The sequence below is a fragment of the Cryptomeria japonica genome, chromosome 9, assembly GCF_030272615.1.
Source record: "Cryptomeria japonica chromosome 9, Sugi_1.0, whole genome shotgun sequence".
NCBI classification, from domain to species: Eukaryota; Viridiplantae; Streptophyta; class Pinopsida; order Cupressales; family Cupressaceae; genus Cryptomeria; species Cryptomeria japonica.
Window position 1 is genome coordinate 118,488,434 of NC_081413.1, and position 11,044 is coordinate 118,499,477.

Below are 11,044 nucleotides of genomic sequence, written 5' to 3' on the forward strand. Positions count from 1 at the left end.
GATGCTTCCAGCGCCCTCTGCTGTTGATCGGGGTATCCATGGCTTGGGGCCTATGGCTGTTTCTGTTTGCAAACCTCTGGTTTTCAAGGTGTCTGCTGATACTGACATGGAGATCATCCACACTTCCTCTGTGTTTGAAGCTCATTGTCTGATCTACAGGTTTCAGGGTTTTTGGCCAAGCCTTCCTCAGCTGCACACTTGGATTTCCCAAAGCTGGGAACTGATCATAAAAGGTTCAGTTAACATCTTTCCCTCATCCAAGGGTTTTTTCATTGCTAAATTTGAATATGCAGAGGACAGATCAAAAATCTTAGGGATTAATCCTTTCAGTTGGGAGGACAAATATGTTTTGATGGTTAAACCCTGGTTCTCAAGCTTTAATCCATCTACTGATTCATTTAATGAGATTCCTATTTCGGTTAGGCTCCCCAACCTTCCCCTTCATCTTTGGATGGATTCTTTGCTAGAGGAAGTGGGGGAGGTCTTAGGTGAATTCCTAATGATTGATAAGGAGTCTTACCAAATTTATCGTTCTACTTATGCTCGTATTTTGGTTAACATTGATGTCTCTAAAGGGCTTCCAGCTGAGTTAGAGATTGAATCTTCCTTGGGATCTTGGGTCCAACCACTCGACTTTGAAGGTATCCCCTTTAGATGTTGAAAGTGCTTCCAAACTGGACATGTTGCTGCAGGGTGTGAAACAGATAAAAAGAAAAAAGATCTGCTTCTTGGTGGAAAGGTACATCCTCTAAACACTATTTTGTTAAAAAGAAAAGCTTCTCCCAGGTGGTGGCATAGGTTCCTCAGACTGAGGGGACGCCTCTTGTTTCTGGTGTTGCCTTGCCTCAGGAATGTGTGGATGCCTGCGGTGGCATCCTGAGTGATCATTTGAAAAATGATGGATCTTCTTCTTCGATGGATGACCCTCCCGCATCTCAAATTGTTGTTGTCTCTGCCTCTCTAGATGTTGGCTCTGTTCCTCCTGATGATGGGAGGTCCTCTATTATGGACCCATCCTCTTGGCAAAAGGCTGCTGCTAGGGTTGAGGAGAGATGGATTACTGTTAAAAGTAAAAAATCTAAATTGTCCCAGTCCTCTTTTGATATGACCCTTCGATCCCATAAGGGTAGGTCAAATTCTTGATCCTTCCTGGTTGGGTTAGGGCTGCTGGTTTTTTGCAATTTGTTGGTTTTTGGTGGGGGTTAATGTTGTTCCCCTTCTTTTGATTGGCTGGGCCAAATCTCTTTTGTGTTTTGTTTCTTTGAGTGGTCTTTCAAGTTTATCTTTTGGTTCGGGTTGCAGGTCCTTCTAAAACCTGTCTTGTATAGGGTTTCTGGTCCCTTTAAAACTTGTTTTTACTTAATAAAAAACATTCTTGGGGCCACTTTGTCTGTTGAATGTAACACAGAAAAGTATTTAATTTAATATTGGGGAAAGTCATTTAATGAAGTACCCAATGTAAATGAGGGATCAATGGTTTTGAGTCACATGGTTTTTGAAGCTCTGCAAAAAGGATGTTAGGAAGACACACAAACACAAAGAGCAATTCAAATGTTAGTGTTAGTGTCAGAAATCATAAATGAAAGACTATCCTAAGCAAGCATATCAAGAGAGATACCAAACATAAAATGGAAAGCTTAACAAAACGAAGAAATGTAATGAAACATCCCCAGATGCCCTCCAACATGCTTGTAGTTGGTCCCCCCTTGTTCCTCTCCTCTCCAAGTTCCAAATGAGTGTATCTCTCAGTAGCTTTTTGCACTATTCTGGATGTCTTATGGAGATTCAAGATTGAAAATGATTAATTATGCCAATGCAAGTGTAAAACAAGCTAAATATGAGATGTTATTTAATTAACTAATGTTAATTTTAGCCAAAAGACAATGTGGATTTATGAATTTACACTAAAATGCTCTCTCAAATTCACTATAACTTAGATGCATACAAGATTTCTAAATCTAGATTATGAAGAAATGAGCTCTATTTATAGGAAAAATGGAGCAATGGATGGTTGAGATTGAGTAATCTCAGCAAGGGTTAGGATTGATGGGTTTATGATCCGTGTGAGGGCTTTCAATCCAATCCCAGGATGACAAATGTCAACTTGAGATGGCTTGAGAGGAGATGAAAGAAGCATTAAATGCTTGAGATGACTTGAGGTTACCTTAGGAGTTAAGGTTTAAGTTGGGTTGAATGAATAAAGCCTTTATCCAATGAATAACACCTTTATCCAATGGATAAACTCTTGTGCAAGAGTTAGTGGGAATAACCATGGTCAAAGCAATGAATGCTTGAGAAGACACATGGGTTACATGGAGGTTGAGTTAGAGGTTAAGCCTCTAACCATGTGGGCAAGTGGAATGGTTATGTAAAAGCCAGTAATGGTCATGTAAGAGCCATTAGTGGTTTGGAAGACTTTAGGGGTTAGCTTGTTGAACACATAAAGCATTAAATGCTTTTCAAAGACTTTGAGGCTTTGAGAAGTGACTCCAAGTTTCTTAGGAATGTGACAATAATTAGGCGATGGGATTAGGCTAATTAGGAATGGTTTAGAAGAATCTAGAGTGGGTTTAGTGAACAAGTGGGTTTGGTGGGTGAGGGAAATAGGATTTTTATTAAAATAAATTACTTTATTTCAACAAAATAGGTGCAGCTTGCATTTTTAGGAGAATGCAAGTGGGGGAGATTTGTTTAGTGATTTAAATAAATAAATATTTATTTATTTAAAAGAAGAAAGTGATTTAAATTAAATAAATATGTTTTATTCATTTCATTGGTTTAGAGGTGTGGTTTAATGAATTAATTTAAATAAATTGGATAATTTATTTAGTTAATAGCAGAAGAGTGTAAGGATGAATTAATTAAATATTAATTTAACTAACTGTTGGCTAGTGGATTTAATAATCAAATAAATAGTAAATATTCATTTAATTAAATGGACAAATGTATGTGACTACAGTTTTACTTTACCACTTGATTGTATTTATGTAAGCTTGTGTCTATTTAAGCAAAGTCGTGTTTAATTTTTAAGGTTGGCTAAGTGAGTGGGTTGTCATAGTATAGAGTCTTTTTTAGGAGTGTATATGTGAAGCATGATGTTGATTCGTGTTTGGACACATGGAAGATGCATTGAAGGGCTTGATGTTTTAGAAGTATTCATTGTAACTGTGTAAGTGATTTGTATTGCTTTATGGTTGAATAATAAGATGGACTATGGATGATTTTGGAGGTTAGGTTTTCCCCTCTTAAGTTTTTTCCTAGGGTATATCATGTAATATCACTTTTTTTTTGCTTCCATCAATTAAAAATTAATGAGATCTCAATAAAAGTCAAGTTTTGCACTCAACCCTAGATATGGGAGTAGTCAAGTGGCTAAGACGATCCTAAATGTTGGCATTTTTTATGTTTATGTTGTGATTGTCATTCATGGACACACACTTGCATTGAGATCTCCTTTATATGTATGAGTTAGAGCACAACTGGTATTTGTTCCAACCGGTATGTTGTATAATAGTCTTTAGACTATTGGTGTTTTGCAGAATGTGTTTGCTGGTCTGAAGCGGCATGTTGACCCCAAGCGGTTCGTGGATCCCAAGCGGTACGAGGGATTAAAGTGGCATAACACATTTTTACCAATCTTCATTTTTGTCAAACCGGCAACCAACATTTTATATGAACCGGTAATACTCTGTGATGAGTTACCAATCGACATTTTGTGATGAGTTACCATCCACCGATTGTTTGATGGTGCCGACACCTAAACGGTGCTTTTTGTGTTGTGGTACCATGTATGTCCAAGTTCATTGAACCTAGGAAATTGTTATGTAATCCTATTGGACCGACATGAAATCAGATTCCTTTATAAGGACATCATGTCTAGGGTTTTAGATTGTTGATGTGGTTGTAGCAAAAGTTTATGTTGTTGCTAGGGTTTAAGGTGGTTGAGGAGTTGGAGAGAATATGAATGTGTATAAGACTGAAGTAATGTTGGAGTGCATTAGGAATGAGCTATCAAGGATCTAACCGAGCAGTCTGTGCTACTAGCTAGATCAAACACTTGTTGATTACTCACATCTTTGACAAGTTTGCAGCCCTTAACCGGGTAGGCCCATAAGCCTTTTGTAAATCCTCTAACAAGGTGGTTCACATCTGTGGATCTAAAATCCTCTAGCAAGGTAGTCTTTAATCGGACTTACCTCCTAACAAAGATTGAGATTCCTAACAGGATCTGTTCTGGTAAAGAATATTGTAAGACCTTAACCAGTCTGGTTCCTATTCTGCAGATAGTTACTTGTGAGTTCCATCTCACCGTGGCTTTTCCCATTTGGGTTTCCACGTCAAAATCTCTTGTGTTATGGTGTTTTTGCTTTTGTGGGTGAATGCATTATTAGCTATTTGGTTTGCATGTGTGTTAACCGGTTTGTCTGCTAAACTGTCTTACCGGTTTACTATTAGTCTTGCAAAGTGTTTAAGTGCAGAGATTTTTGGCATACTAATTCACCCCCCCCCCTCTTAGTATTCATAAATTGGTATCAGAGCCTACCTTTCTATAAGTTTAACCACTTGGAAAGAGATATGGGGGAATACTCTATAAGGGAACTTACACATTGGCTCACTCAGTCTGAGCAAGCCTATGATGATCTTATGGTCAAATACAAGGCATCTAAAGCAAAAAGGAGAGAACATGCTGAAAAGTTGATGGAGCTATCTGAAAATAGCTCTTCAGATGAAGCAGACATGGAAGCCCTAATTGCAGAAGTAAATAAGTTGAATGAATCAAATTCCAACCTGAGAAAGGAGTTGGAAGGACTGACTATCCGGATGTGTCAAGAGCTTGAGAACTGGAGGAAAGCTGAAGATCTGGTGAAAGAAAGAGATCATGAGTTCTCCAAGCTGAAACAAGAGATTAGTGCCCTAACTGCTCAACTCCATGCAAGCAAAGTGGAAAAGGAAGACATGCAAGGAGAACTAAACATTGCCATCTCTGAGAATGAAAACTTGTTGGAAACAAATGCTGCTATTTCCAAAGAACTCTCTAAGTCAAAGGAAATACTTTCTAAGTTCAACAAGAGTACTATCAAGCTAGAGCAAAAGCTTGAATCTGCCAAACCAGTCAAGAATACCAATGGACTTGGTTATTCTGGTCATGAGGAAGGTGAGACCTATGGTACAAATGGTGGAATGTCAAAGAAACAACTAGCATCAAAGGATAAAGGTAAGAAAAAGTTTAAACCTTTTTGCTTCAACTGTCTTAAAGAAGGACATACTGCAAATGTGTGTAGGAGTAAGGCTTACAACAATTTTCCTTATTTCCTAAATGATAAGCCTAGATCCTATAGATTCAATGGTAACTATTATGCATGCAACAAGTTTGGGCATAGAGCATCTGAATGTAGGTCAGTTATGAACAACATTGATAGATATCCTCAGAGGACCCAAGGAGCTAGTCCTGAACCTTTTGTGAACCAGAATCACAACCGGTTTAATGTCTTCAATCATTAGCAAAGAAGTGGTGGCTATCAAGCGGCAACCAGATGGAGAGAAAATTGTATGGTTTGTCATGGTTATGGTCATGGTCACACTGCTGCAACATGCAGAAGGAAGAATGGAAACATGAATAATAGATCTTGGAGAGCACCTGGATTGGTCTGCTATCACTGCAACAAACTAGGTCACATTGCCAAATTCTGTAGATCAAGAAAGAACATATCTGATGATATATCGGTCACTCCGAAAGGAAACATTGATGTTGACACTGTTCAAGCGGACATGAACAAAACCTGGAAGAAGAAACCAGCGGTGTTACAAGAGGAACTGGTTTCTGTACCTAGTGTGGAAATCATGGAACCGGCAAACTAAGCTTCAGAAAAGCTTAGGGGAAGCAAACAATGAAATGTTTTGAACCCCTAATTTACACCGGTAAAAGACCTTAACCAGTATGTGATACCTGTCATTTGGCAGAAGACCAGAAATGGTAAAAAGGCAAATTAGGGTTTATGCCCTAATGGAGAAGCATTAATGATGGTAGGTGAGGAATGTGCTTAAAAGCATTTTTCAAATCACTTCTCACTATCAGTTTTCGAGCAAAGAATTTTTTTTCAAAGAGCAGAGCGACGAAAAGGCAATTTGAGCTGAGATTTTGAGAAATTGAGAAACCGCGAAGGAGATTCAAATTCAAATTGCAAACGGTCAAGTGGAGAACACAAAGCGGTGATTTAGCAACCGATGGAGTGTGAAGTGAAGGAGAATCTACAAGCCCTAAATTCACGTGTTTCGAGAGGTATTTCTCGAGTTCTTAAAATTTCTATCATGGCTTCCGCATCTCATACCAGTTCTAGTGCATCTGTCAAGTCTGCAAGTTTTATTCAACGAAAGTCTAAGTATAATGCCCTATCACAAGTTTCGGCTGGTGTGATAGTAGAAGAGGGAATTTCTGACTACATAGATTGCAAGATTGAAGACCTAGGGTCTCTAGCTATCCACTCCCAGTTAGGTTTATTCTGTGGAAAGGATAAGAAGATCAAATCGGAGGATAATATTTTGGAGAAGAAGAAGCTACACAATGTTGTTTACTTCATGGAGGATTTCATAGAGGATCATATAAGAATCATTCTGAGCAGAGTCCATGGTGACAAGATGTACCTAGAGAGAACACATGATATCACGCCGTAGGCAATTCATGCAGTCATCGGTTTCTACAACATAGGGGAAGTGCCAGCCCTAAGGACGGTAAGCAAAACTGAAATGTCCAAGCTCACCGGTTCAGTGAGCGACTCACAAGGCATGACAGTCATTCTATCAAGGATGATTTGGTTAAGTATGCCTGCATGGTGATATGCTACCAGACATTCTCTGCCAACACAATTAACTCTGTATCTGCTGCAGTGGTAAATGTCGCTTACCGGATGATAAAGGAGGATAAATCATTTGACCTATGCACCGGTATGCAGAGACAACTCCTGTTGAATCTGAAGTCGATCAAATAGGATACTATACTAAGATTCAAGTTTGGACAACTACTGGTTGGCTTGTTCTTCTATTTCCAAGGCTACTTTCCAGGAGTAGGAGATGTCCAGTGGTCTGTTGACCAACCAGTGACCAAGCAAATCAAGGAAAGCATTCAAGCAATTGGAACCGGTTACCCTGATGTTCTGAACAAGTATTTTGATGAGTTCAGACGGAAAATGAGCCAAAGAATGAGGATATCAAGTGACATCGTCATGAAATATGAAGATGATATTTGTTTCACCATCCAAGTGGATAAATGCATAATGGAGGCTGTTGAGCCCAGACAAGAAGAAGTGGAGCCAATGGGCTATGAGGTGATGTACGATATGCTGGAAGGGTACGCCTCTACCCTTATTGCCTCACCTCTTGACCCTAAGGCAAAGAGGACCAGAACCTATCTGGAAAGGGTTACATCGGTCGAGGAACCCTCTGCAAAGAAAGGAAAAGAACTTGCAGTGAAGAAGGCAAAGGAAGTGCCTGCAGCATCAGCACCGGTTACAATAGCAAGTCCAAAAGTGACCAAACGGTCACCGGCCAAGAAGAAACCGAAAGCAACACTAGCTAAAGTCTTCGAGAGGAAAAGGAAGACAAAAAGCAATACACCAGACTCAAAGGAAAATCTGTCTGAGGAGCAGCCCAAGAAGGCGAGACAGACAAGAAAGAAGACAAAGAATGAACCGACATCATCTGCACCGGTAAATATTGATATCTCCTCCTATAAATCTTTGACACATTGTCAAAGAACAATAAAGAATATTAGGAGAAAATTGCTACATGATTTAATTGAGTATTTTGATGACTTTAATGATGATGAAAAGGAAGCGGTCGAAAAGGAAATAATTCAGTATTTATGTGTTAATGATCAATCGCCTTCAAAAATTAGATCTGAAACATCAGATTCTTTGTATAAGTCCTTAGACAATAAATGGCGCATTGCCATAGAGTAGGAATAGGAAATGAGAGAAAAAGTTTTTGTTGAATATTTTCCTGATGTATCAAATTCGAAACTGTTCGATGTAATGAACAAATACAAAGGTATTTTCTTCATGAGAAGAAGAAGACTCCTGTTACTGGAAGGGAAGGGTAAGGAAGTGCTCAAGGATACACACACTCGTGCTCTAGAAGCTCTAAAGATGCATCGAGTGGCTGAAGCCACTTGACAAGCTGAGAAAGAACCAATTATATCCAAACCGGACGAAGTACTTGATGATGAAGGAAATCCGGTTGATGAACCAGTAGACAATATTGATGTCGATGCCCTGGACGTAGAAGATGTTACTCAGGAAACACCATCTGAGGCAACAAGACAGGAGAAATAGGCTAAATAGGTTGATAAGCAAGCCGAGGATAGACAGGAAGTGGGAAAGGAACAGGCTGAGCAGAGGAAAAAGGATGAAGAAGAGAAGAAGAAAAAGGAAGAAGAAGAGAAGAAAAAGGATGAAGAAGAGAAGAAAAAGGATGAAGAAGAGGAGAAGAAAAAAGTAGAGGAGGATAAGGAAGCGGAGAAGAGGAGAGAAGTGGAGAAGAAGAAAGCGGAAGAAAACAAGGCAGGAGAAGCGGAGAAGAGCACCCAAATGGAGACTCTGAAGGCAACCGGGAGTCAAGCCAAACCAGCTGATCTCACTAGTCCTATCAATTTCCAGTCTGCAAGTGAAACGGAGCTAATGCAGAGCATCAAGGTTTCTCAAGAGCGCCTTGAAATTATTCAAAGGAAGAAGGAGCAGGATGTAATTCAAGTGGCTGTGGACACTCTTACCAATCTAATACCGGGTACAAATCTTCCCAACACCGATTCATCACTAGCTAAACTGAAGCTCCTATGCATAGTAGTGGATGATCAGGTGCATAGCCTAGAAGAGGCAACAAAGGCAAATGTCAAGAAGGAGCATCAAAAAGCTCTTAATATAGCTCTGGTGAAGAAGTTGAATGAGCTCCGGTCTGAACTGAAGAAAGAACAAAAGGATATAAGGGATGCTCTAGATGAGGGGAATCTTCTACTCAGCAAGATCTGCCAACCCCATCTATTCTATGAAGATGTGCTAGCTCAGAAGAAAAAGATTCAAACAAACTTGCAGTCCTACATGAGCACATTCAAGCCACCTTATGATTCCTTTACAACTTATGGGCAAACCGTTCATCGATTTCACATCCAATCAGCAAAAATGGAGCAAGAGATCAACACCCGGTCTAGAGATTTGGAGGAGCTACAATTGGTTCTGCTCCCAAGATTGCAAATTCTTCAGAAGTGCTATCTGAATTTGGATGCCTTAACAGTTACACAGGAGATGAGCATAATTGATGCCATGGAAGAACAGGTCTCCCAAATGCAGACAAAAAAAGAAGTAGCCACCTCCCTACTTGAGCCCTGGTCTTTATCGATGAAACAATTCTCGCAGGACTTTAAATCAGTTTTTGACAAGTGTTATTCCTTATTGTCATAAACTTTTATTATTTTAATATCAAATGAAAACAGGGTTGTTCAGCTGTACTTTGTCATTGTTGGCAAAGGGGGAGAAGAATTCTATTTGGGAGAAGTATCTGGTAATCAAAATTTTGATATATGCTCTAAATATCTCAATGTTTATGCTCTATATGCAAAAGTGTTATACATTGTATTGTTAAAGGAATACTGTATATGCTTAGGGGGAGAAATTTTGCTAATGGCATGATTTTGTTGTAAAACACTTAGATGTCAAAATTTTATTTTCCTAAGTGTTTCCATCAATGCCAAAGGGGGAGATTGTTGGCATTTTTGATGTTTATGTTGTGATTGTCATTGATGGACACACTTGCATTGAGATTTCCTTTATATGTATGAGTTAGAGCACAACCAGTATTTGTTCCAATCGGTATGTTGTATAATAGTCTTTAGACTATTGGTGTTTTGCATAATGTGTTTCTCGATCTAAAGCGGCATGTTGACCCCAAGCGGTTCATGGATCCCAAGTGGTACAAGAGATTAAAGCGGCATAACACATTCTTACCAGTCTTCATTTTTGTCAAACCAACAACGGCATTTTATATGAACCGGTAATACTCTGTGATGAGTTACCAACCGGCATTTTGTGATGAGTTACCATCCATCGATTGTTTGACAGTGTCGACACCTAAACGGTGCTTTTTGTGTCGTGGTACCAAGTATGTCCAGGTTCATTGAACCTAGGAAATTGTTATGTAATCCTATTGGACCGACATGAAATCAGATTCCTTTATAAGGACATCATGTCTAGGGTTTTAGGTTGTTGATGTGGTTGTAGCAAAAGTTTATGTTGTTGCTAGGGTTTAAGGTGGTTGAGGAGTTGGAGAGAATATGAATGTGTATAAGACTAAAGTAATGTTGGAGTGCATTAGGAACGAGCTATCAAGGATCTAACTGAGCAGTCTGTGCTACTAGCTAGATCAAACACTTGTTGATTACTCACATCTTTGACAAGTTTGTAGCCCTTAACCGGGTAGGCCCAAAAGCTTTTTGTAAATCCTCTAACAAGGTGGTTCACATCTGTGGATCTAAAATCCTCTAACAAGATAGTCTTTAGTCGGACTTATCTCCTAACAGAGATTGAGATTCCTAACAGGATCTGTTCTGGTAAAGAACATTGTAAGACCTTAACCGGTCTAGTTCCTATTCTGCAGATAGTTACTTGTGAGTTCCATCTCACCGTGATTTTTCCCATTTGGATTTCCACGTCAAAATCTCTTGTGTTATGGTGTTTTTGCTTCTGTGTGTGAATGCATTATTAGCTATTTGGTTTGCATGTGTGTTAACTAGTTTGTCTGCTAAACTGTCTTACCGGTTTACTATTAGTCTTGCAAAGTGTTTAAGTGCAGAGATTTTTGGCATACTAATTCACCCCCCCCCTTCTTAGTATTCATCACTAAATTCTACTATCTGAATTGTAGAAGAACGATTCAAGGTTGATTGTCATCACCTCGCAAAATGTAAGTTGAATAGGAAAGAATGGAGACTAATAATTTTAAATTATGTGATGGAGGCAACGAAACCCTAGGGGGAAACAAGCAAAGACAAGGTGTACTA